Source organism: Acinonyx jubatus, chromosome C1 (assembly GCF_027475565.1).
Source record: "Acinonyx jubatus isolate Ajub_Pintada_27869175 chromosome C1, VMU_Ajub_asm_v1.0, whole genome shotgun sequence".
Lineage (NCBI taxonomy): Eukaryota > Metazoa > Chordata > Mammalia > Carnivora > Felidae > Acinonyx > Acinonyx jubatus.
This window is the reverse complement of record NC_069381.1, coordinates 139,570,431-139,593,844: the sequence shown is the minus strand read 5'-3', so window position 1 is coordinate 139,593,844 and position 23,414 is coordinate 139,570,431. Positions and strand designations below refer to the sequence as shown.

The following is a 23,414-nucleotide window of genomic DNA, read 5'->3' as shown; positions in this document are numbered from 1 at the left end:
TCAGAATAGAGCCATAAAAATCTCCAACAAGTAGTCAATCATTTGCATCTGATGACTAAATGGGAACTTTTGTGGCCCTAGAGGAAAGTATAGTCAAAAGGTGGAAGGAGCCTCATTCTCTGTGGGACCAGATAGAGAGAAGAACACCAGTCTGGAATACCAGCCAAAGTTCTACTGTGTTAAGGCACAGAGATCAGAATTTACTTGTTATCCTAACCAATACACTACCATCAAATTGTGTTAGATCTGCCTCCTTTTTTAAAAATTCTTTTTTATGTTTACTTATTTATTTTGAGATAGAGAGAGCTGGGGAGAGGGGCAGGGGGTGGGGGGAAGAAAAATCCCAAGCAAGCTCTGTGCTGTCAGAGCCCAAGGATGGGACTCAATCTCACAAACTGTGAGATCATAACCTGAGCAGAATCAAGAGTCTGACACTCAACCGACTGAGCCACCCGGACACCCCTACATCTGCTTTCTTCTATCTGTATGCTTCCACCCTAGTCCATGACCCCATAATCTTTTGCGTGGACTATTGCTGTCCTATTTCCGTCCTTCTGCTCTTGCTCCCTACAAGTCATTCTCTGCAAAGCAGCCTGAGTGATCTTTTGAAAGCATACATCAATCAGAACTTGTAACTCCCCTGCTTAAAAACCTATTTCTGTGGCACTGAAAATAACATCAGTCTCTTGATGTTGGTTTCTAACCCCATCCTGCTCTGGTTCTTGTTCACATCTGCAACCTCCCCCACTTTTCTGTAACTTGACCAATTCAAGCTCATTCCCACCACAGGGATTTTTCAGTTACTCTTTCCTTTCTCTGGAATGATCTTTCCATTCATCATCTTTCTTGTATTCAAATCTGAACTTAATTACTACACTCTTAACCAGGCCTTTGTTGCTCAATCTAAAGTAGCCTCCTGTCACTATTTTGGGGTAGGATCCTATTTTTTAATGGTCAGGCTTATTGAGATATAATTTACATATGGAAAGTCACTTTTTATAAGGTATACTACTTTATGAATTCTGACAAATGCATACAACTGTGTAACCACCACAATTAATATGTAGAACATTTTTGTCACCCCCAAAATTTCCCTCTATATTATCCTAGTTTAAGTCTCTGCATTAAATTTGTTGCAATCTAATATTCTCTCTTGTTTATGTATTAATTTATAATTTCAGTCATTTGTTTTGTTATTCGTTATGTTCTGCTAGAATATAGGTCCACGAAAGCAGGGGCCTTACCTCCTGGTTTGCCTCTGTATCTACAGTACCAAGAATAGTAGCCGGTATGTCACAGACTCTGAAAAATACTTAAATATTTGTGGAAGGAAGGAAGAAAGGAAGGAAGGGAGGGAGGGAGGAAGCAAGAGAGAAGGAAGGACCTCTTAGAGTCTTTATATTTTCATTTGTCTTTGGGATATGTAATACCACCTTCTGAGAGTACTGGTGAGAACCATAGGATGTGTGGACTCTGAAAGCCCTAGCGCCATGCTGGCATCCTGTAGTGTTCAGTATATAGAATTCCTGTTACATTTGAAGTCAGTTCACCAGTCTTCCTTGGCTTGTTTGGCGCTTTCCATAGGACTGGTCTTCTTATTTTTCCTTTTTGCTATTTTCTTCAGTGGTGCTGCCCTCCACTGGTGCAGGGCCTCTCAGTCACTACCGTTAAGTCTTCAGGTCAGGGTGGTCACTGACCTCCCTCAGCAGCCTCCATACTAGCAGGAGAGAGAAGCTTCCAGGTTTCTTTTAATTCTTGCCAGTGATTGCACATGTGTCTTTCACAGGACCCGTACTATATACAGAGCAAAATAAGGAATTGTCTGTTGTCTCTGGTCTCTGTGGCTCCAGTAACCCAGCAAACTGAGCAGCTCACCTTGCTCTGAGGTTCTTGGGTTCTTGCAAGGATTTACTACCCTCTCTAAGCCCCATTTAGTGCTTCACCATAGCCCAGACCTCAAGGGAGTCAGCCCCCTACCAATCCTGACATCCTTTTCTGAGGGACCACTGCCCACAGTGATGCTCATTTGCCTTTAGGTTGTGGCTGTCAGATTTCTTATGACATTCAAGTGAAAACATTTTGTCACTACTCTCTAGGTCCCATCTCAAGGAGACTTTTATCTGCATACACTGGAGATCTTTGTTTTAATTCTTAGCCAATTTGTGGTGGGGACAAAGTCCAGAGCACAGACTTTTTGCTGTAAGTAAAACAGAGATATCTTTAAAAACATCTTACCAGGATGTTCCCTCTAACATTGTGTGTAAGAAGACCAATTAGAAGCAATCATGATGTCAATAGACAAAGAAATGTTTAAATAACTAGTGGGGTGTCTGTATCATAGAATACTGGGAAGCAGTGCAAAGGATGAGAAGGAAGAACTCCAAGATTCAAAAGGGACATTTTTTAAAATTAGAATTATTCGAGTACTTACATGGTAACATAGTCAGTGAGTAATTAAAATTAAATTAATATAGAAATGTTAAAAAAAAACCCAAAATTTATTAGATCTATTATCTAGTTTGAAACCTGGCAGAGAGCTCGGGGAACCTCTTTCTAACATCCTTACGTAGAGGGTACATCCTTAATGCAGAAACATAGGCCCAGGGACATTAAACTGTCTTGGCTTATCAAGGTCATATTTATCAGAATCTGGACTAAGACCCAGGTCTGTTGATTCTTGTTCACACATCATTAATAAAGTCAATGTGTGGGAAATTTCTTTTTTCCTTTCTTTATACCTGTGTAATACGTTGTCACTGCATAGCCAATACTCTGAGACATTGATGGCCTTAGGATCAAGTGGAGGCTGGCACATATATCATGCTTGAAAAGGAAGATAATATTGCCTATAATGGGGCTGAAACATGGTAACTCATCACAACAAGCTCACTACCAGTTGGATTTTTTAAACAAAGAATTATCTTTAAACACTGTTAGTATTTGGATGAGAGAATGTTGGTAGGGCCAGAGTGTTCCAAGCAAAGAGAAGCATACACATGGAAGTTCAGAAAATGAAACAGCTGAGTCCTCTGGAGAACAGCAAGTTCTTTAGCATAGCCGGGGAAGGGAGCTCAGGAGGATGGGGAAGTGGTCAAGAAGGGCCAGAGGGGAGCACAAGACAAGTCTTTGCAAACCTAAAGAGCTTGAGCATTATTCTGGAAGTAGAGGACAGTTCTTAAGGACCAAGAAACTGTCTACGACGTGTTTCTTTCTTTAATTACTTCAACCTGCAAGACTCTTTTCAGGAGACCCCTTGTTCATAAACTTCTATGACTCCCCAGACCAGTCAAGTGCATTTATTTGAGAGATTTAAGGACAACAATCTGTTTTAAAGAAAGGGACCTTTTAATCTAATGGCAAAGTGTGTGTGTATGTTTGTGTGTGCGTGTGTGAGCATGTGTGTGTGTATTACCATATATTTGGTGTATCTTGACATTAGGTGTTATTTGGAGAATAAATAAATTAAATACACACACACACACAGAAACTTATACATATTTTTGTTTATAATGTTTATTTTTTTATTTTTTTAATGTTTATTTATTTATTTAAAATTTTTAATGTTTATTTTTGAGAGACAGAGAAAGACAGAGCATGAGTGGGGGACAAGTAGACAGAGAGAGGGAGACACAGAATCTGAAGCAGGCTCCAGGCTCTGAGCTGTCAGCACGCAGCCTGACACGGGGCTCAAACCCACAAGCTGTGAGACCGTGATCTGAGCTGAAGTCAGATGCTTAACCCCCTGAGCCACCAAGGTGCCTCTATAATACTTATTTGAGAGAGAGAGCATGAGCGGAGGAGGGGCAGAGAGAGAGAGAGAGGGGGAGAGAGAATCCCAAGTAGGCTCTGTGACATCAGCACAGAGCCCAACGTGGGGCTCAATCTCATGAAATGTGAGATCATGACCTGATCTAAAATCAAGAGCCAGGTGCTTAACCAACTAAGCCACCCAGGTACCCCAGATACATATTTTACAAATAATTGATGGGACACTTGGGTGGCTCAGTCAGTTAAGTGTCTGATACTTCATTTCGGCTCAGGTCACAATCTCATGGTTTGTGAGATCGAGCCCCATGTCGGACTCTGCGCTGATGGTGTGGAGCCTGCTTGGGATTCTCTCTCCCTCTCTCTCTGCCCCTCCCCTTCTTATTCTCTGTCTCTCTCCCTCCCAAAATAAATATTTAAAATAAAATAAAATAAAATAAAATGAGATAAAATAAAATAAAATAATTGTTTACCCATGCTTCAAAAGCACATGGGTATCTAATGCATACCATTAAGTTTGAAAGTCTTCATCCATAGAGACAGATTGTAGCCCTTAAATCTCTCTTATATAGAAATTCCACAGCTGCTACAAAAGAAAAAATTAAAAACCAGTATATTCATAGAAGGACTAAAACCAGGAAAAAATGCTATCACCAAGCAGAAATTTTGAAAAATTCTGAAGAGAAACAGATGTGGTTAGCTAAGTAGAGGAAAATGCATTAGCAGGAAAATATTTCTATTAAAGGTGGGATTAGTTCCAGGATTGCTCTGAATGCATAGCAATGGCTGTAACAAATAGAAAAGATCCCTCCAGCAATCATTAGTGTGATTGGGGAAGCATCCAGAATTCTCAACTAAGTCAACTCTGTCCTAGCTGGAGGAAGACAGCAGAACTGTTCCTGCCTAGCTAGAGCAGTGAGGGTGGGCACTTGGGCCAGAGGCAGGGCTGCACCCTGGGTGACTTTTTACCCTCAGGAGGAAAGAGGAACTGGTATTTACAGAAGATAAGCTATGTAACATCTCAGTAGGCATTGGATTGTACCCCTTCCCAGCAATAACTAGTACAGAGTTGTTTAACGGAGGCAGAATTCTCAGACAGACACACATGGGATCTTAAAGACACAGATGAACTACAAACCATTTTACCATTAAGGTAAACATCACAACCGTGAAATAGAAACACTGAACTCAACTAACAGAACTAACATCTGAGGAAGCAGAATTTATAGAGATAAGAGTGGATTGTAACCATCAAACAAGAACAAAATATTATGTAAGAGAACCAGTGAATGATGACGGTAATGATAAGTATGATCATTGAAATGAAAACTCAATAGATGAGCTGAATAGCAGAATTGACACAATTAAAGACTGAATACAAACTGGAAAGTTGAAAAGAGAAATTATCTCAGAACCCAATGGAAAAGGACAGAAATGAAAAGTATGAGAAATGTTGAGGCATGATTATTGATCATTTGTATTTCTAGTTCTGGAACTTCTTTGTTTATGCTAGGCTGAACCACTAAAAGCTGGTCAAGTTTTAAGGATTGACAAGAAGGTTGACAGAGACTTGGCTGAGGTTACCTTCCCACAAGGTCAAGGACACAATGTTGCAGACATGCTTCTTTCCAGTGCTCCTCCTGGCTGTGGAAGCATGCCCAAGATTTATAATCTGGGCTACCTGTAAGAATGTGGAATTCTTCAGATTAGGATATCCCAGTTCTTGGGCCTTTTATCCCTTTTTGGCTTGGGGAGATGGAAATAAAGATCAGAAATGTCAGCACTCATGAATTCTCTTATGATCATACAAGGGATTTCAAGTATCACAATGATATATGTTTCAGTATGTTTCATTCCTTGGACCCACTCAGAGTTTCAGTGCTAGAGACCTGCATATTGCTTTTCACACAACCTTTGCCGTTTTTCACTGGGTGTTGATATTTGCCATCTTTTTTTTCAATGTTTGTTATTTATTTTTGAGAGAGAGAGAGAGAGAGAGAGAGAGAGAGAGAGAGCATGAGTGATAGAGGGGCAGAGAGAGAGAGAGAGGCATAGAATCCAAAGCAGGCTCCAGGCTCTGAGCTGTCAGCGCAGAGCCCAATGTGGGGGGCCTAAGTCATATGCTTAACCGACTGAGCCACCCAGGTGCCCTGATATTTGCCATATCTAAACATACCACATACATCTATGTTTCCCTTCCCTCCACCAGAAAAAAACCTATTTATTATTCAAAATTTTGCTCCCTCTCTCATCATGAAACTTTCCTTTATCCTACCCAGGTAGAATTACTTTCTCTCAGGGCACCTGGGTGGCTCAGTCAGTTAAGCGTCTGACTCTTGATTTTGGCTCAGGTCATGATCTCATGGGGTTTGTGAGTTCAAGCCCCACATGGCACTCTGTGCTGAAACTGCAGAGCCTGCTTGGGATTCTTTCTCTCCCCTGCTCAAGCCACACTCTCTAAAAAAACAAACAAACAAACAAACAAACAAACAAACATACTAACTAAAAAAACCCAATTTATTTCTCTTAGACTTTCTTTACAAGAGTTCATCCTTATGATAACAACATTTTCTGAATCAAAAAAGAATTCACAACATATCATTGACACACGTTAAGGTTTGTTTGAAAACAACCCTGTTCTGCAAAAGTTCTGCCACAAACATAATTGCTATTCCATCAAATTCATAGGTGTGGCTTGGAAGATAGCACCTTCAACCTGAGAAGCATAACAAACATAATAATGATAATTTGTGAGAGAGATAGTATGGTGCTGGGAAGAAAAGAGATTTAAAGTCAGATAAATTAGCTTTGTGACCCTGAACATGTTGCTTTATCTCACTGAACTTCAGTCCACTTGTCTGTAAAATGTGGGTAAATATGCTCTTTGCAGGATTCCTGGGAGTGCGCTAACATATAAGAATGACTTCCAGTATGAGGTACACAACCCACACCCAGTGATGCTAATTTCCTTGATGCTTTATGGCACATTTTTCAAAGAAGTTATCATCAAGTATTACACTGAAGTATCACAATCCAGATAACATTCTTAATTTTGGAAAATTAGTTAGGGTCCACAACAACTAGCCCCTGAAGATTTTATTTACAGATTAGAGTGAAACGTGAATCCATACTTTAAAAGGTCTTCTCTTTAAGTTGTCATTATCCTTACATCCCGCCCCCCCCCCACTCACCAAAACAGCAGGGAGGAGATGGCAGCAAGATTGCAAATTAATGGCAACTGAATAACTTCAAATTCCTTTTTCCTCCCTTGTTCCCACGGTCCTGGTCCTGCTGTCCTACTCTCCCTCCTTCTTCCTTTTCCCTCTTCCTTGGCCTCCCCTTCTTCTCTTCTGTTTGTTGTTTTTCTCTCTGTGTCTGTCTCTCATATATATACACATACAGAGACACAGAAACACACAAGAGACACACACATAGACACACAGACACACACACAAAGAGACACACAGAGACAGAGACACAAAGACACAGACACACACACACACACACACACACACACACACACACAGACTGCTTGGGGAAATAAAGAGAAAGAAGCTGTTCTAAGAGACAGTAATGCATTCAGGGACTTTCCAAGTGGACTTTCCTCTCTTTCTTTCCCTTTTCCGTGTTCGTCCTTCCTAGCAAGTCAGAAATGTGTATGGCAGGATGTGAGGGGTGGGGGTGTCCTGAAGAGCACTCTAACCACTGGCCAGTCCCCTTCTTTGTCAGAGATTCTCCAAATAAGAAGAGATTGGGTGGATGGAAGAGGAGGCTTTTGAAGGAGGAGAGAGAAAATCACTGTAACCCAGGGAGAGGAGGAGAGGAGGCTCAGAATGCCTGCAGACATTGCTGTTCCTTTTCCTTAGTTAATACCACTTAACTGCCAACTGCTACCTGCTGCATTCACATCTTGCTATTTTTTAAAAAATGCCAAATTCTCATTTCTATCACTCTTCCTGGTGTGCTTGTGGATGATTGGTTATAGAAGTTCATATGTAAAAGTGGCAAACATTACTCCTTTATTAAAATTGAATGTTTCTCGGGGCGCCTGGGTGGCTCAGTCGGTTGAGTGTCTGACTTTGACTCAGGTCATGATCTCATGGTCTGTGGGTTCGAGCCCCACGTCAGGCTCTGTGCTGACAGCCCAGAGCCTGGAGCCTGCTTCTGATCCTGTGTCTCCCTCTCTCTCTGCCTCTCCCCCATTCTCACTTTGTCTCACTCTGTCTCTCAAAAATAAATAAATGTAAAAAAAATTTTTTTTAATTGAATGTTTCTCAAAATAGCCAATATGGTTACTATAAAGGAAATATAATGACCACCTTATACACATCCTTCCACTTCTTGCTACCTTGGCTCTCCTTTTGCATAGGATGAATTCCACTTTATTTTCGTAATTATTTGTCTCCATGTCAGCCTTGTTGTTTTCTCTTTTGTGTGTGTGTGTGTGTGTGGCTGGTGGGAGGGAATGCTATAGATGGGCAATTGCTTGACTTCTGTCTACATTATGACTTTAAAAGCAATATTTGCCTAACTAACAAGCAGATGGTTTTCTCTTCTTCTTGTCCATTGGTTTTCAAATGATGAGACTTTGCCTTTAGATACTCTCCATCCATCAGAAGTTTCACTGTTAATGAAAAAGTGTTGCCTTTTCTTGTCTCTTTATGTTTGTGTAGTGGTGTATAATTCAGAAGAAGAGTAACTACAACTGGAATTATTCACATTGTCATGTGAAGTTTTATTACTTCAAAATTGTATCTAGGTACTGTCTCTTTTATGATGGGATCTTGGCTTCTCCTGAACAATTAATCACTTGAGTCATTTCTGCCTCTGTGTTGCAATAGCACATGGGATGACACATCTGTACTATACACAGTATGATATTCTTATACTTACTTATCTGTCTCCTCCATGTAGACTGTGATGGGTATGAATGTTTTAAGAACTTTTAATATGTAATACCAGCTTGTCCTCTAGAAAGGTTTGCGCTAACGTATACACCATCTTCAGTATGAGTTTCATTTTACCTCTATTCCAACAAACACTGGATACCATAATTTTTAAAACCTTTGCTGAGTAGAGCAGAATTGGCATCTCCTTATTATTTAAATTTACATCACATTGATTACTTTTGAGATGAAACATTGAACCATATGTTTTATATAGTAATGGCTATTTGTGTTTTGAACTAATCCTATTTTGAGGTTGATCCAATTTTGTTATTTTATTATGATGTGCCCCACCCACCCCAACCTCCTACCCCGTACTATTCAGCACTTCTGGGGATTGTGATGCTTATTTCGCAAAACATTGCACTATGGTAATCTGATTAAATTACCTCATGGGAAGATACTATTAATGCCATAACATTTTCCTGGAAAATGGTAGCGCTGAATCAGTTCTTCATAGTTATCTCTGCCCAGTTACACTACTTCTGAATTACACATCACTACCAGTAAGTCCAATAAAAATTTATTCCAGATGACCTATCACTAATAAATCTGGAGAAAATTTGAAAAGTCCCTGGGAGTCAGTGGAAAATTACCTTTTTATGCTAGTAAAATTTTATAATACATTTTGTATATTTGTGTTGAAGAATCTTATCAGGGAAAGAGGAAAGGGATTTAGAAAATGGTTAGGGAGTTTTTCAATGTTTGACTTCATGTGAATTTTAATAGTTCCCTATTAATGACAATAGTGATGATGAAACTAACAACTTAGTATAGCTAAGACGTATTGAGTGTTTAAAAGGTGATGAGCATTATTCTACAGGTTTTACACATTTTAACAGATTTATTCTTTACTACTTACCCTACCCATCTCCACCCTACTCAGTTTCCTGGGAGGCTGAGGTTTACAGACAATATTATTGCAGTCTCTTGCCATCTGGCCTTCAGGGTGTCTGGCAGGTGGGAAGAATGAGAAGGAGATTGGAGGGAGTCAGGAGGAGAGAAGTTGGGGTATATATTTCCTGGCTTCCTTCCTGCCAGTTTGAGGCAGTTGTTGGCATCCTCTACTAAAGGATGCACCCTTGTTCTGTGACTCTCTGCACGCAGCTACGCTCTGGATGTTGGTAACTTGTTCCTCCCTTTGTGCCTCTTGTGATAACGGTGCTCTCGCCAAACCTTTACAGCCAGTCCCTTTATTAAACCTCCACCATTATCCTCCTGGGGTTCACCATCTCTTCCCTGCCAGGATCCTGGTTGATACATTTGATTGATAATTTATAGAATTCTTAGTTATAAATAATCCTCCTCAGAATCTTAATGACATCTCTTCATTGCTTCAAGCTTCTAGTGTTATTGAAAACTCTGAGGGGCGCCTGGGTGGCGCAGTCGGTTAAGCGTCCGACTTCAGCCAGGTCACGATCTCGCGGTCTGTGGGTTCGAGCCCCGCGTCAGGCTCTGGGCTGATGGCTCGGAGCCTGGAGCCTGTTTCCGATTCTGTGTCTCCCTCTCTCTCTGCCCCTTCTCCGTTCATGCTCTGTCTCTCTCTGTCCCAAAAATGAATTAAAAAAAAAAAAAAGAAAACTGATAATATTTTGATTCCTGAATTTCTATCTTTCCAACCCCAGAATCTTATTAAATCTTCTCTTTGTCCCTGGTATTGAGAAATTACACAAAGTTGTCTTTCTTTTTATTTTAGAAAATATTTTTGTTGGGTCACCTGGGTGGCTCAGTTAGTTAAGCTCCAACTTAGGCTCAGGTCATGATCTCACAGTTCTCAAGTTTGAGCCCCACATCAGGCTCTGCATTAACAGCATGGAGCTTGCTTGAATCCTCTGTCTCCCTCTCTCTCTGCCCCTCCCCAGCTCATGCAAGCAGGCATGTGCTCACTCTCTCTCTCTCTCTCTGAAAAATAAACATTAAAAAAATTATTAAAGATTATTTTATTTATTTTACTTATTAAAAAAAATTTTTTTTTAATGTTTATTTCTTTTTGAGACAGAGAGAGACAGAGCATGAGCATGGGAGGGGCAGAGAGAGAAGGAGACACAGAATCTGAAGCAGGCTCCAGACTGCTGTTAGCACAGAGCCGGATGCAGGGCTGAAACTCATGAACCGCGAGATCATGACTTGAGCCGAAGTCAGATGCTTAACTGACTGAGCCACCCAGGCGCCCCTATTTTATTTATTTTTTTAAGTAAGCTCCACACCCAATGTGGGGCTTGAACTCATGATCCTAATATCAAGAATTGCACACTTTACCGACTGAACCAGCCAGGCACCCATGTGTCTTTCATGAGAAACCTTTTTCACTATGGTGTTGGACAATGTGTTCTAAGAATCTGGAAGTTTATGGTCTTGTGTATTGGGAATTTTTCTTTTTCTTTTTCTTTTTTTTTTTTGTAAGTTTTTTCATTTTGAAGTGGGGGGGCTGAGTGAGGGAGGGGCAGAGAGAGAGGGAGAGAGAGAGAATCCCAAGCAGGCTCCATGCCACCATCAGTGCAAAGCCAGTGTGGGGCTGTGAGATCATGACTTGAGCCGAAACCAAGAGTCAGATGCTCAGCCGATTGAGCCACCCAGGTGCCCTTGGGAATTTTTTTTTATTATTTTGTTGCTGATTTTCTCCTCTGTGTTTCCCAAGTTCTCTCTTTCTAGCATTCATATTACTGTGGATTAGATGTTGGAACTCCTTGTTTTACCCTATAGTTTTCCTGATCTTTTGTCCTTTTCATTTTTTTGTCTATTTTATTTACTTTCTGAACAATTTACCTCACTTTATCTTTCAGCACTTCTACTGAGTTTTTCCATTTCTACCATCATTTTTTTTTTTTTAATTTCCAAGGTCATTTTTTTTCCCCTGGAATAAACCATTTTAAAACTAAGTATTTATATTTCATGGATATAATAACTCCTTTAAACTGTGTGAGGATATTGGTTATGTTGGATTTTGAAGTTTTCTTTTCCCTGCTTGGTGTCTGTTTCTTCCAAGTTCCTTTTGTTATTTGTTTTCATCATTGTTTTTAATATCAATTACCCTCTCAATTTCTGGCAACCCTTGAACATTTGCCCTATTTAAACACTGGAAGTAAAAACATGAATGGAAGCCCTGAGTGCATGTGTGAGTCTTGTAGGTCACAATCTGGCTGAGGTGTATTATTGGGAAATCCATCAAGGTCAGTGTCTTTAAGCCTGTGCTCTTAGATTGGTCCTGTTTTCCAGATAAGGATCTTCTGATGACTTGTCTGGAAGGTATAGCCTGGCTGCCATATCTGGGGGCTGTATGGGGAGAGAAAGCCAGGGCCTCATCATTAATTATGGAAGTATCCACTTAATCCCCTGTCTTTAGTACATTGCTTCCACTCTCCATTATAACTGATTTTGTCCTGTCCAGAGATCCTCTGTTCTGCCCCCTTCAAAGAAAACAAACAAACAAACAAACAAACAAAAACACATTCCAGTCTTCTGTAGGGGGAGGGAAAGAGCAGTGTCCAAATTGATCAGGATTAGGACATGGATCTGGGAGTTATGATGATTCCTCAACATACTTTCAGTCAATCCTCTCACATTTTCCCCACATTTACAAGTATATGGTACTATCAATTCCTGAGTTTTTTTCTTTTTTCTCTACAATGTGATTACTACTTCTCAGATTCCCTCACTACTAGGATAGGATTTAGCTCTTTCTTTCTCTCTTTCTTTCTTTCTTTCTTTCTTTCTTTCTTTCTTTCTTTCTTTCTTATTTTCTTTCTTTCTAAGTATTTTTATTTATTTTTGGGAGAGAGACAGACAGAGAGACAGAGAGAGAGAGAGAGAGAGAGACAGAGCATGAGTGGGGGAGGGGCAAAGAGAGAGGGAGACACAGAATCCGAAGCAGGCTCCAGGTTCTGAGCTGTCAGCACAGAGCCCAACACAGGGCTCGAACTCGCGAACTTGAGATCATGACCTGAGCTGAAGTCAGACGCTTAATGGACTGAGCCACCCAGGCGCCCCTAACTGCCTTATTTTAAAACTGGTAATTTGTATCTCTTAATCCCCTTCATCTATTTTGCCAACACCCTCCCCTCCACAGCAACTACCAGTTTGTTCCTTGTAGTTATGAGCTGTTTTTGTTTTTGTTTGTTCATTTGTTAATGCACTTCTCTATACACTGAAGCACTCCCTTCTCTAACATTTGGCTTCTTATTGATTGCTGATGAAACAAGACCACTTTATAATTGTTGAGATCGCTAAGATATATTATTCTTCGAGGGACATTTTCCTTGTGAAAAATTTTTCTTGTGAAAAATCAGAGGTAACACGAAAACTATGCTATAATACTGCTATTAAAGCACCATTTTAACAAGTTAATAATGAGTCCATAGTTGGGCTAGATAATTTTGCCTTTGGTCATGGCCACCAAGCAAATTGGCATTTTGTTTTAGCATTCTCATTTACCCATTGAGTAATTTTTTAATGCATGTATTTCCAGTGGGAGGAGGTAGCCACCTTGACCTTGACAGATTCAGAAGACATATGACTTTGGACCCTCCTATTGGACATTCTGCCCTCTACTTTGTCATGCAAGGTTGTAGAAACAGATGTAGGCCAGATTTATCATAGAGGCAGAGACCTTGTTGTCTTGTGGAGTGACCGTTGCCGGGTTTCTGTTGCTCAACCTGGTTATACAGTCCTCCCTGAGATTATTCCCATTTCTCAAGCCTGGCCATCTGGCCTCTCATCAATTCAGTCAGCCCTGATGACCTTCTAACAAACTGGTCTTTTGCTTAAGATAGCCAGTGATGTTTCAGTTGTTTGCAAACAAGAGCTCTGACTGATAAACACAGCAAACATAGGAAGGCAATTTGTAAGTGCCACAGGAGGCTGGGCAGCTAGAATGTATAGATACAAATTCAACAAGTCTTCAGAAAATAAATTTAAAATGGTTGACCCATTCGGAATGGATTACCAGTATCCTCTCTCAGTGAAAACAATGGTGGACTTCTTAGAATCTCTGCTGCTTATAGTCTATGAGTAGGTCAATGCTTACTTCTGTTCCTCTGAAATCCCATGTTTGTTTAATCAGAGCCAAAGGGAATGACTCACTAATGAGCACCAGATTTGCCTTTGTCTAAAATGCTAAGAGAGTTGCTCAGTAATATTTGGGAGCAATCCCTGAAAAAAACAGCACAAATCTAAAAGAGACTAATAAATTAGGTGGGAAATTAAATTGATTTTCAGGCTGTCAGTATTATATCATTTCTATATAATCAGATAAATATGTAGATTTGATTTCACTTATGGCAGGAGTTATATGATGTTTTTAGCGATCTAACACCCACACAAAACATATCTTAAAATATCATAAGTACTACAGAAGATGTCTGAAACATACTTACTGTAAAATAATTGCAAATAATACAGAAATATGAAGTGAAGGGCACCTGGGTGGCTCAGTGGGTTGAGTGTCCAACTCTTGGTTTTGGCTCAGGTCATAATCCCCCAGGGTCGTGGGATCAAGTGCCACATTGAGCTCTGCGCTGAGCAGAGCCTGCTTAAGATTCTCTCTCCCTCTCCCTCTCCCTCTCCCTCTCCCTCTCTCTCTTTCTCCCTTTCTCCCTCTTCCCCACTTGAGCTCTCTCTAAAATTAAAAAAAAAGTAAATAAGTAATATATATATATAGTGAAACCTATAAGGCTTCTTCTCTAAACTGTATCCTCCCCAATCTATCCCCAATGCCATTCCTTCCCCATATATAACCTCTGTTAACAGATGTCTGTGTTCTTCCCAACCTAGCAATGACTTTTTTTCCTACATAGCTCTACACACATTTATAGATCTGCATTTCTATATATTTGTAGACATGCTTTTTTCATTTGTCCAATATTAGAGATCTTTTCATGTTGACACATATAGATCTCCTTCATCCTTTTTAGAGACTACATGGTATTATATAATATGGTGTTAAACACAACTTGGTGTGTCCCACATTTATGAACATAGGTTGTTTGGATTTTTCTCTATTTTAAACAATGCTAATGTGGACGTCCTGTGTTATATATTTCTATATGCATTTAATAATGCATGATAAATGTATTATAAATTATTCCCAGAAGTAGAATTGTTGGTTAATGACTGTGCATGTTTAACATGAATGATCCTGCACCACAAAAAGTTTCCTATGACCTTAATTTGTATTTCTAAGCTTACTAGACCATTTGAGCATCTTTCCTCATGTCTTTGTTGTGAAATTGCCTGTTATACTATCTGTCCACTTTTCTGTTGGGTTGGTTATCTCTTTTTTATTGATTTGCTTGAATAGCATGTTCATAGTAAACTATTTTCATTCTATGCAGTAGAAGTCTATAAACAAATGGGAATCTCACCTCTTTACCCCCATTTTCTTTAATTGAAGCAATATAAAAGCCTAATGGCTTGCTCAGCTTTTAAAATTACAGTGCCAAGAAGTCAACAATGCCAGCCATATCCATCAATCTAATTTATACTATATATCTCAAAATAATTTAAAAAGACAAATAAATTACTGAACTAATTTAACATTCTCTAGATAGCTCTATTAAATTATATGCATTGAATTAATTTAAAAGAAGCATATTTGTAGACAGAGAAAAATTTATTTTAAAATTTATATGGAAAGGCACAGGTCCTAGAGTAGCTAAAATGGTTTTGAAAAAGATGAATAAAGTAGGAGGAATAACTCTACCCTGATATGAAGGCCCACTGTAGAGCTATACTGATTAAGACAACATGGCCCTGCCAGAAGGATAGACACAGAGATCAATAGAATAGGTAAAGGTGCCAAAAATAGACCCACACAAATCCAACTAATTTTTGACAAACATGAAACAGTAATTCAATTAAGGAAAAATGGGAATAGACTTTCATCAAGTGGTGCTGGAGAAATTTGACATCCATAGGCTAAAATCTGAACCAAGGCTTAAACCTCATATCCAATTTAAAAATAACTGAAAATGGGTCATGTACTCAAGGTACAATGTAACACTAAAACTTTTAGAAAGAAATAAAAGAGAAAATCTTTAAAATCTAGGACTAGGCAAAGACTTCAGGAATGAAAGACTGGGTCTTAGACTAGGACCCGAAAACACTATTCATAAAAGGAAAAATTAATAAATTGGACATCACCAAAATGAAAAAAAAAAAACTTTGCTCTATGAAAAATTCTGTTTTGGGGCACCTGAGGAGCTCAGTCAGTTGGGCATCTGACTCTTTATTTCAGCTCAGGTCATGATCCCAGGGTCATGGGATCAGGCCCTAAGTCAGGCTCCATGATGAACGTGGAACCTGCTTGGGATTCTCTCTCTCTCTCTCTCTCTCTCTCTCTCTCTCTCTCTTTCCCCGCCCATCCCCTCTCACTTGCTCATGTGTACTCTCTCTCTCTAAAAAAAGAAAAAAAAAAAGATTCTGTTTGTAGGATGAAAAACTTGGAGAAAACTTGAAACCCATAGATCTGACAAAGGACTAATATCTAGACTATATAAAGAACTCTCAAAACTCAGCAGTAAAAAAACAAATAATCCAGCTAGAACGTGGGGGTAAATACATAAACAGAATGTATAGTTCACTGAATAAAGTACACAGTTGGCAAATAAGCACATCAAAAAGATGCTCAGCATCCTTAGCCATTAGAGAATGCAAAATTAAAACCATACAATCACTGTACAACTATCAGAATGGCTAAAATTAAAAATAATGACAACACCAGATGCTGATGAGAATGCGGATAAACTGGAACACTTATACGTTACTAGCAGGCATATAAAATGGTACACAGAATGGTAGTTTCTTATAAAACTAAACATGCAAGAGACAATCCTCAATAGGAGAAAATATTTGCAAATCATGTATTTGTTAAGGGTCTAATATTCAAAAAATATACAGAATTCCTATAAGTCATCAATAAAAAGACAACCCAGTTTAAAAACTGAGAAAAAGATGTGAATAGGCATTTTTCCAAAGAAAATGTACAAATGGCCAATAAGCACGTGGAAAGATGCTCAATATCCTTAGTGAACAGGGAAATACAAACCCAAACTACAATGAGATACCGCTTCATATCCACCAGAATGGCTAGAAACAAAAAAACAGGTAATAACACATATTGATAAGGATGTGGAGAAATCAAAACCGCCATACATTGCTGGTAGGAATGTCAAATGGTACAGCCATTTGGAAAACAGTCTGGAAATTTCTCAAAAATTTAAACATGGAGCTACCATATGATCCAGCAGTTCTAGTGTCATATATTCCTAAGATGCCCACACAAAACTTGGACATGAATATTCATAGCAGCGTTATTCAAAAAGCAAAAGGTGGAAGCAACCCAAATGTCTACCAACTGATGAATGTGATATACCAATATAATGGAATATTTTTCAGCCATAAGAAGAAACAAAGTAATGATATATGTTAGAACATGATGAACCTTGAGAACATCATGCTCAGTGAAAGAAGCCAGGCATAGAAACCACATATTATATGATTACATTTATATGAAATGTCCAGAAAAGGCAAATGTATAAAGACAAATTATGTTACTGGTTGTTTGTTTAGGATTGGAGTGTTGGGAGAATGGGGAGTGATAGCTCAAGGGTTTTGGGTATCTTTTTCAGGTGACGAAAATGTTTTAAAATTAATTGTAGTAATGGTTACCCAAGTCTGTGAATATATTAAAAACCATTGAATTTAAATAGGTTAGTTATATTTGGATAAAACTGCCACAAAAAAATACCTAAACATGCAACTACTCTATAACTCAAAAATTATACTCTCGGGCATTCATCTTAGAAAAATGGAAGATGTATGTCACTTAAAAACCTGTACACAAATGTTCATAAAAGTTCTATTTTTAACAGCCAAAAACAAAAAATCAACCCTAAGTCCTTCAATGTGTGAATGGTTAAACAAACTGTGGTTCATCCATACCTTAGCGTTCTACTCAGGAATAAAAAAGAATGTATTATTGATATGCACGACAACTTGGATGAATCTCCAGGGGATTATACTGAGTGAATAAAGCTAATCCCCCAAATTCACATACTATGTGATTTCATTTATAAAGTATTCTACCCTTGATCCTAGCCAAAAGGCCGAGAAGCGATTCATTTATAATGTAGTCTATAATGAAACAATTATAGAAATGGAGACCAGATTAGTGGTTGCCAGAGTCAGGGATGGAGTGGGGGGAAGCAGAGGGAGGTAGGTATGGCTGTCCAAGGGCTGGAAATCTTTCTTGTGAAGGAATGGTTTGTGTCTTGACTGTATCAATGTCAGTATCCTGGTTATGACATTGTACTATAGTTTTGTAAGATGTTACCATTGATGGAAACTGGGTATAGGACACATCCAATCTTCCTGTATTATTTCTTACAATTTGCATATGAATCTATAATTTTATCAAAATTAAAAGTTTAATTAAAGGAAAAAAAACACTAAGCACATTGAGGGAAGTGCTGTTCAATTTTTAGCAGAAAAGTCAATTAATGAAAAATTATTGTATGTATCTTGAAGTCAGCTTCATATTCAGAAAAGTTCCTTCTTGGAAAGGAAACACTCATGTCAACATTATTTTTTTTTAATTTAATTTTAAATATTTATCAGAGTTAAAAAATCAGACAGTTGTATAAGACTTAAAATATAGCGGCTTCTTGTCTGACCTCTCTTAAACATGCTCTATCCCCATCTCCAATTCCTATTTCCTGCGTCAAAATTTTAGATTCCTTCAGTAATTTCTTTAGGTATTAACTCTGTATTTCTATTATAATAGACTTATATTGCTATTTCTTAGGTTGTCCACGTTCAGTTATTATGGGTTGGCTTTCTACCAAAAAGGGTAAGGATTTAGCTCTGCTATTTCCTTCCTACCCCTTCACACTTCCCTAAATCCATCCTCCCAATATAGTAATATCAGAAATGGAGACAAATATTTGAGTTCTTATTTTCTTATGACTATGTAAATACTCTTATTTGCTGAACCAGGTAATTTGCTATGGTTAAATATCCATTCTTCTTTTTTTAAATGTTTATTTATTCATTTTGAGAGAGAAAGAGAGAGCACACATGAGCAGGGGAGAGGGGCAGAGAGAGGGAGAGAGAATCTTTTTTTTTAATTAAAATTTTTTATTTTAGTTAATTTATTTTAAGATTGAGAGAGAGAGCGAGCAGGGGAGGGGCAGAGAGAGGAGAGAGAGAATTCCAAGCCGGTTCCACACTGTCAGCACAGAGCCCAATGCGGGGCTCAAACTCACAAACCATGAAATCATGACCTGAGCAGAAATCAAGAGTCAGATGCTTAACTGACTGAGCCACTCAGGCGCCCCGAGGGAGAGAGAATCTTAAGCAGGCTGCATGCTCAGGACAGAGCCTGACTTGGGGCTCGATCCCATGACTGTGAGATCATGACCTGAGCTGAAATCAAGAGTTAGACAGTTAACTGACTGAGCCACCCAGATGCCCCAGTATTCATTCTTGTAAAGTCTTTGTTTTTCTCTGAAGATAATAGTTGCCTTTTTAAAAATGTGCTTAGTTTTCTCTATTTCTTGCTATTTCAGCTCTAAACTTCCCACAAAATTCTAAAATTGCTTTCACTATAGGTAAGCATATTAACTAAACTATCCAAATTTGCTTGGAGACATCGCTCCCCAAGCCCTCTGCAGAGGAGGGACAGTTAGTTACCTGGCTGTGTATGGGCGGGGCAGTGAGATCTGGTGCTTGAACTGCCTCTATGCCAGCCATCAACCAGTCCTTTTGTTTTCAGTCTCATCTGCTTCCTGCATTCTGAGACAGCTTATGACTCTAATTTCTGGGTTTTGCAGGGTTTGGCAACAATCAGCTTGCTTCTTGGTATCCTCCGCCCACACCCCTACTGCAGAAATTTCATTTCACTTTTCTCTGGTCTGCTAAGTCAGTTGTCCTGTCTGTTGTGGTGACATCCCTTGCCTGCTATGATCGACTGTCCGTTTGCTTGTGGATTTTTTTAGGTTTTCTTGACAAAAAAAATTTTTTTTTACGGTCATTTCAGTGAAGATTTGAGTAATGACGGTGGTAAACAGGTGTTTTACTTTTTCATATTTGTATTTTTGTATTCTAATTTAGTAAATATAAATGATGACTGCTTCCAAATGATCAAGCACCTATATTCTGAGGATGTCAGAAGACATCTGTGGCACAGCCTGCTAATTGTTTGCCTCTAATTCCTGGCCAATGGAACATAAAGAATTGATTGATGCTAATTCTGCTACCTGGACCATAGTCATGGACAACGTGGGTGAAGGATGCACTCTAGAGATGGCAGAGCAACAAGATAGAAAATCCGAATCTTTGACACTGTGGTGCTGTCACATCCTTATGCTTGGAAAGTGATGTTTGAGGGAAACTAACTTTAATGTCTATTTTGTGAAAATTTCTCATACTGCTTTTTGTTTGTTTGGTTTAGTGCCACTAAACCAGTATCTTACATAATAACAATATTTTGTTTTTCAATTATTTTTTAAAATTTAAAAAATTTTTATTTTTGAGAGACAGAGAGAGATAGGGAGTGAGCAGGGGAGGGGCAGGGAAAGAGGGAGACACAGAATCTGAAACAGACTCGAACACATGGACATGAGATTATGACCTGAGCCAAAGTCAGATGCTTAACCAACTGAACCACCCAGGTGCCCCAACAACAGTATTTTGTTAAGGAAGTCAAGGATATGAGAATAGTCATAAAGAGGAAGGGTGAAAAAGAAAGGAAAAAAAGGAAAGAGAATTTATGAAGAATAACCTTTTCCTTTGAGTCACTTTATATTTCTTTTTTTATGATTTTTAAATTAAATTACATTTTTAATTTTAATTTTAATTTTAATTTTAATTTTTGAAAGGGCGAGCGAGAGCACCAACAGGGGAGAGGGGCAGAGGGAGAGAGAGAGATCTTAAGCAGCATCCACACCCAGCATGGAGCCTGATGTGGGGCTCCATCTCATGACCCTGGGATCATGATCTGAGCTGATATCAAGAGTCAAACACTTAGCCAGTTCAAACACTTAAGCAACTGAGCCACCCAGGTACCCCAAGATTTTTTTTAAGTAATCTCTACACCTAACGTGGGGCTTGAACTCACAGCCCTAATATCAAGAGTCATGCTCTATCAACTGAGCCAGCCAGGTTCCCTGAGAAATTTTATATTTCATAAAAACAAAACACCCTTTATTTAAGATTTAGAGTGGAAAAATTTTTATTCTGCTTTCGGAACCCTTTCAAAAAAGATCTTCTATATATCATATAACTTTGATTTTTTAAAATATGAAAATGTTGGAGAAAAATAACATTATGTGCCACTTGGTAGTTGACTGATCTTGGGTTTATTTTTTGTTACTAGTGAAAAATGGAATGATTTCTTACATTACATTTTAGTCAGACATGATATCATGCAGATTGATTGCATTTTAAAATACAGCTTTTCTCTGGTGATTCAACATCTTTCTCATTTATGGCTTTAGGATGTCTAGGTTCTTGGGTTGGAAGAAGATGATGTTAGACTAGTATGTTGTATTTAACATTGGCTAAGAGTTCAGAATGTTGGTATTGTAATACTTTCCTTAGCTCGTTGTAATTCAGTAAAACTACCTGAGATTCATCTTTGTTTCTATGTGTATTCATGGTTTATACTTTTTTTTAAAGTATACTGAGTAGTATTCCATTGTATGAAAATACTAGTTTTTAAATCTATTTTTCCAGTGGATAATTATGGTAGGCAGCTTCTGTCATGCTTCCCAGTGATCCTCACCACATCTTGCTATTCATACCCTTGAGGAATCCCCTCCCTTTGAGCATGAGTTGGACCTCATGACTTTCTCTTAATGAATAAAATGTGGCAAATATGATGGAATGTTGATTCCAAGGTTTGGATATAGAAGACTTGACTTCCATCTCCTTCTCTCTTATTCTCTCTCTCTCTCTGGTTCTTGTTTGCTTGTTCTGATGAGGCAAACTGCCATGTTGTGAGCTACCCTATGGAGAGGTCCACATGGTAAGGAACTGAGGGAGACCGCCAACCAATAGCCAGTGAGGAACTCAAGCCATCATTCCAGCATCCTGTGAGGAACTGAATCTTGCAAACAACCATGGGAGTAAGCTTAGAAATAGAATCTTCCCCAAGGTGAGCCTTGAGATGACTGCAACCCCAATCAACAGCTTCACTGAAGTCTTGTGAGAGAAGAGACTGCTTCTTTTTGCTGAGATTCCTGACTCACAGAAACTATGAGATAATGAATGTTGTTTTAGTCCATTAAGGTTTTGGGTATTTCTTTTTTTAATGCAGCAGCAGATAACTATTGAAATAGACATTTGGGTTGCTTCCAATTTCTTGACTATTACAAAAATAAGACTTCTATGAACATTCTTGTGGTCTTTTTTTGCAACTTGTTTTACTTAAAATATGTTTCCTGAAAATAGCATGTCCATGCCCAGTCTGACAATCTTTACCTTTTAACTGGAATGTTCAGTCCATTTGAACTTAATATAATTATTGCGTTGGTTGGATTTAACTCTATCATTTCATCATGTGTTTTGTTTTTTTTTATTTGTTCCACTTGTTCTTTCATGTTTCTTTTTTCTTGAAATTTTTTTGGGCAAGATCAACCACTATTTAAAATTGTATTCTAGGGCTCCTGGGTGGCTCAGTCGGTTAAACATCTGACTCTTGATTTCAGCTCAGGTCACGATCTTGGGGTTTGTGAGTTCAAGCCCTGTGTTGGGATCTGTGATGACAGTGTGGAGACTGCTTGGGATTCTCTTTCTTTTCTCCCTCTGCCCCTCCCCTACTCATGTGCATGTGCACACTCTCTTTCAAAGTAAATAGATTAAAGAAAATATGTTAAAATTTCATTCTATTTCATCTATTAACATCTTTAGTTACATCTCTTTAGTGTTACTTTTTAGCAGTTGCTCTAGTGATTACAATATCCATCTTTATCACTAACTTCAAACAATATTATCCTATTAAACAATGTAAGACTCTACAACTGTGTATTTCTATTTACTCCCCCTGCATTTTGTGCTCTTGTCATGTTACTTCTACAATATGCTGCTATACATTTTTGTTATAAATATATTTAAATACCCATAAAGTATATTTAAAGGAAAAAGAATAGTAATGTATGATGGGTTATAGATATGATTTATAGCAAGCATGATAGCAATATACTTAATTTAAAATGATATCTCATATTTATCTAAATATTTACTGTTTCTGGTCCTCTATATTCTATCCTGGAGATCCAGTATTTCATCTGATAACATTTTCCTCAGCTTTTAGCTTGGAAAATTTCTCTTAGCATTTCTTGTAGTGCAGATCTGTTGCAAAGAAATTCTTTTAGTCTTTGCCTGAAAATGTCTTCATTTTGACTTCATTTTTGAAAATTGTTTTTTGTATGTTTTGAATTCTGGGTTGAGGGGCTTCTTTCTCCTAGCATTTTTTTTTTCAACGTTTATTTTTATTTTTGGGACAGAGAGAGACAGAGCATGAACAGGGGAGGGGCAGAGAGAGAGAGGGAGACACAGAATCGGAAACAGGCTCCAGGCTCTGAGCCATCAGCCCAGAGCCTGACGCGGGGCTCGAACTCCCGGACCGCGAGATCGTGACCTGGCTGAAGTCGGACACTTAACCGACTGCGCCACCCAGGCGCCCCTCTCCTAGCATTTTAAAGATGT

The 23,414-nt window shown here is 38.6% G+C and overlaps 1 non-coding gene across 1 annotated transcript; it reads left to right on the top strand.

Annotated features, from left to right (window-relative positions):
* Nucleotides 1-7,811: 7,811 nt before the first annotated feature.
* TRNAQ-UUG (transfer RNA glutamine (anticodon UUG)) lies at nt 7,812-7,896 on the top strand. The gene has a single exon. It is a non-coding gene; the product is annotated as a tRNA-Gln (tRNA).
* Nucleotides 7,897-23,414: the final 15,518 nt, after the last annotated feature.